Raw genomic sequence first — 4,909 nt, 5'->3', positions numbered from 1 at the left:
TTTCAAATGGGAGTTTTGGGCAAAGAGTGGTTACCAAGAATTAAATCTCTATTTTTCTTTCCCCTGTTTTAGGATATTCCTATTCCTCCTATATTTGATTATGAAACTATAAGAGCAATATCTGCATAATCTCATTTTGTGGTTGTAAAAGGTAAAGAAAAAATGCAAACTAAAAGCCAAACAAAGAAAAGGGATAACTTATAAAGCACAGCAAGATAAGCTTCTAACTCCTTACTCCCCATCCGCTTGGTCCACCAGCGACAAGACTAGGATGATAAAAGATGGAATGACATCGCAATTCTTCTGCTGGAGGACTTGAATTTAAATTTAGATACTTAGGCTGGGTGTAAACTGTCTTGTCATCTCTACCATAGCATTCCTTACCTTTTGTGTTTCTTTCCCCTTCTACATTTTTATTAGTGTTGCATTGTGCTATGACATTGTTTCATTTACTTACATGTTGCCTTACAACCTGGGAAGCCAAGTAAATAATTAAAATACAAAGCTTCGTTTTAAACAATGACTCTTCATATTTACTTAGTTGAAAACAAATACATTAAAATTTTCTGAAATCAGTAAGAGGGAAAACTCTATCCTTTAATAAATACTGCACTGGTGTCAAAGATTGGTTAGCAAAGAAATGTAATGTATCTGTTTATTGAACACATATTTAATAAGCACCCCTTGTGGGCAGGCAACATGTTTGGCTTCACAGATATCACAGTGGAGAAACTTAGTAACTGTGCCTTTGTGAAGCTTAGTCTAGTGATCCAATAAAAGTGTTTTATCACTAAGAACAGTGTTATGATGACTATGATAAGTTTTAAACCCAAAGGAAAAAATATTTTTTAATTAACTTATAGACATTAACAAGATTAAGGGTAAAGGAATATAAACCCTTTGCAAATTCTAGATGGCTATTTTCCCCTCTCCTTTTCCCAGGAAACTAAAGGAGAAAAATTTAACTTGGTTAATTATGAGTGATTATAAAAAAGAGTGGGAACAATATCAATACAAGAATAATATAGGAGAAACATTTAGAGGAGCACCAAAATGACCAATTGTTGAAGAACACACACCATAACAATGTTGCCATGGAGAAGTTGAAAAACTTGTTCTGACATTCTGCCATGAATTTTCATAAGGACACAATGAAGGGATTGCTTCTGTGAATGAAAACTACAAGGCTTTAGGCAAGAATTTCATTGGGTGGGGATGAAGGTGCAATAGAAGATGATGACCAAAAGCTGGTAAAACTTAAGTAAAAAGTAAAACTAAAATTATAACATCACAAATTAAGAATTAATATGGAAGAACATACACTGAGATAAACATCATAAGGGAAAGAGCACAAAAAATAAGAAAGACTAGTAAAAGGAACTTGAAATAAAGAGATGAACAGGATTAGAGAGAATATGAAAGATGGAGAATACAGGCAAAAACAAGAAAATACAAATTATGAAAAAATAAATCTTCAATATTATTAAAGAAAAAATCATTCGTGAAGTTAAAGACTTGAAATTTCATTTTTAAAGGATACAGTGATCACTAAAAAATATTGTCACCACCAAGATATATCATAATACAATAACAAGAATGTAAATATAATAGTCTTTGGGGTTGAAGGAGGTGAAAAAAGCAATCACTAACTTACAAAGGAAAATATTGAGATTGGCTTCAAGATTCTTCACTATAACAAGATACCAAAGTCCACAAAATGCCAGCATAAGAGTTAAGGCTTTTCCTATTTAGCCAGTCCTTCAAATATCATATCTTCCCTGGTGGCTCAGAGGTTAAAGCATCTGCCTCCAATGAGGAGACCTGGGTTTGATCCCTGGGTCAGGAGGATCCCCTGGAGAAGGAAATGGCAACCCACTCCAGTATCCTTGCCTAGAGAATCCCATGTACGGAGGAGCCTGGTAGGGTACGCTCACAGGGTTGCAAAGAGTTGGACACGACTGAGCGACTTCACTTTCACTTTCAAATATCATAGTTGTAAACAAAGTTTGAGCATCCAGAAACTAAGGGAATGTTATTCTCATGAACCTATCTTCAGTATAGAGCATGGATTTTAGCTTCTAAGTGATAAATAGAAGTGATAATCTCAGATCAAGGACTAGTTGTGAGCATTGAATGTATTTAATTATTGACCTGAAATACAAGAATGTAAGAATTACAGCAAAATGATAGAATATAAATCTCATAGATGAAGACAATATAATAATATATATCTAAACAGAATTTGGATGAGAAGGGCAAAAAGAAAAAGATAAGATATAAAGGCATTGATTGTCTAATGCTGGGAGTCAAAGAAAATCATTCAAAGGGACAAATAAGTGGTCTAACATGTTTAACAATACAAGAATAAACTGTAATCAAGGTAATATTAAATACTAATTTTTATCATTACTTGTTTTAGCAAACTAATAGATACACTGTAATAATGGAAAATGCAGTTGTTTTTACATGAGTAGCAAAGAAATAAAAGCATCAAAGAATAGACCATAAACACTGAGAATACACATATATAGAAATAAATTTTTAAAAACATCACAGAGTGAAGGAATTTTATGAAGTTAAAAAGCAAAAACCTAACATAAAATAATATAGCAGAACTAAAAGTAAACATATCCTTAATATTATTAAATGTGAATAGGATTATCTCATCCTCTATAAGAAAGTAGACATTTTAGATTGGATAATGAAACAAAATTTTATACCTACAAGATAACTCAGAATATTAGAAAAATAAAAGGATAGGCAAACATAACAGGCAAATACATACTCTTGATTGGAGGCTAGGTGTCATACAAACCAGAAATCCATTAAACAAAATGAAGAAGGAAAGTTTATGGTTATAGTAATAGGTACTTTCATATGCATACAAAAGAATTATGAATACATATGTCTTGAGAAAGGAATGGCCATCCACTCCCTTATTCTTGCCTGGAGAATTCCATGGACAGAGGAGCCTGGCAGGAATATTTATGTACCAAACAGTATAACACCAACATAACTATTGAGTTGGCCAGAAAGTTCGTTTGATTTAAAGCCTGAACGAACTTTTTGGCCAACCCAAAATATCAGAAATTATACACGTACAAGATAGCATGAAGTACACTATTAGTAGAAGCCTTAATACTTTTAATATATGAGAGTCCACATGTACAGGCAGTAAACAAAGATATTAAAGATTAAATATTGTATACTCTTTCTAGCCCTAACTTACTTAGGAGCATCAATGGAAAATTCTAGCTAAAATATTAACAAATAAACCCTAACACATTAATTGATTAAAAGAGTATTAAAAGAACAAGATATGATCACCAAGTGTGATTTTTTTTCTCAAAAATTTAGGGGAAACATTTCTATACTAGAAAATTTATTAAAATACTTCATCACTTCCCTCATCTATAAAATGAAAATATCAGTACCCACTTTATAGGAATTTTTACAATGATTTACAGTTATTGCACACAAAATCTTTAGCAAGAGTGCCTGAAATATAGTCAGCTCTTCATAAATGTTATCTGTTGTGTTTGTCAGCTTTCACAAGATATTTAAAAATGATTATGCTTATGATAATAATATAAATCTTGTTTTCATTTTCTTGAATAACAAACTTGTGTTGATTTATTAATGTTGCATTCTCATCTTTTGTCCCTTCTCCTCAGGGTTTTCATGATTAATTTTTAGGTCCTATGTTCTTTTTGTATTAGTATTAAGATACTGCCAAGCATTAAAATCAATTTGCAAATTCCGAGTATACTGAAAACTATCCATTTAAAAATAATTTTGAATTATATTACTACTGTTTAAGTGCATTCTCTCACTTTTTTAAGACTTAATTTTTTGAAAAGTTTTAGGTTCACAGCAAAATTGAGTGGAAGGTAGAGAGTTCAGTTATATCTATATTCCCATCTTACACATACCCTCTGTCACTATTTACATTCTGTACCAGAGTGGTACATTTTTTCCAAATGATGAACTTATACTAAAGCAGAGTTACCCCAAGTCTACAGTTTACATGAGGATTCAATCTTGGTGTTGCACATTCTGTGGGTCTAACAACTGTGTAAAAACATATGTCCACCAGTGGAAAATCATACAGAATACTTTCACTGCCCTAAAATCTTTTGTTCCACCTATTTCTCCCTCCTTCTTCCCTAACCCCTGGGAACCACTGACTTTTTTCATTTCTTTTGCCTTTTCCAGAATGTCACACAGTATGTGTAACCTTTTCAAATGGACTCCTTTTACTTAGTAATATGCATTTAAGGTTCTTCCCTGTATTTTCATAGCTTTTCCGCCCCATGAATTCTATTTTTTTTTAATATTAAGACTGTTACTAGCTTTGGTTTTGCTAATTTTGGACTGAAGAAGCTGAAGTTGAACAGTTCTATGAAGACCTACAAGACCTTTTAGAACTAACACCCAAAAAAGATGTCCTTTTCATTATAGGGGACTGGAATGCAAAAGTAGGAAGTCAAGAAACACCTGGAATAGCAAACAAATTTGGCCTTGAATATAGAATGAAGCAGGGCAAAGACTGATAGAGTTTTGCCAAGAAAATGCACTGGTCATGACAAACACCCTCTTCCAACAACACAAGGGAAGACTCTATACATGGACATCACCAGATGGTCAAAACCTAAATCAGATTGATTATATTCTTTGCAGCCAAAGATGGAGAAGCTCTATATAGTCAGCAAAAACAAGACCAGGAGCTGACTGTGGCTCAGATCATGAACCCCTTATTGCCAAATTCAGACTAAAATTGAAGAAAGTAGGGAAAACTACTAGACCATTCAGGTATGACCTAAATCAAATCCCTTATGATTATACAGTGGTAGTGAGAAATAGATTTAAGGGCCTAGATCTGATAGATAGAGTGCCTGATGAACTATGG

This window comes from Bison bison, unplaced genomic scaffold (genome assembly GCF_000754665.1).
Source record: "Bison bison bison isolate TAMUID 2011002044 unplaced genomic scaffold, Bison_UMD1.0 scf7180017864035, whole genome shotgun sequence".
Classification (NCBI taxonomy): Eukaryota; Metazoa; Chordata; class Mammalia; order Artiodactyla; family Bovidae; genus Bison; species Bison bison.
This window is presented reverse-complemented; position numbering follows the sequence as displayed.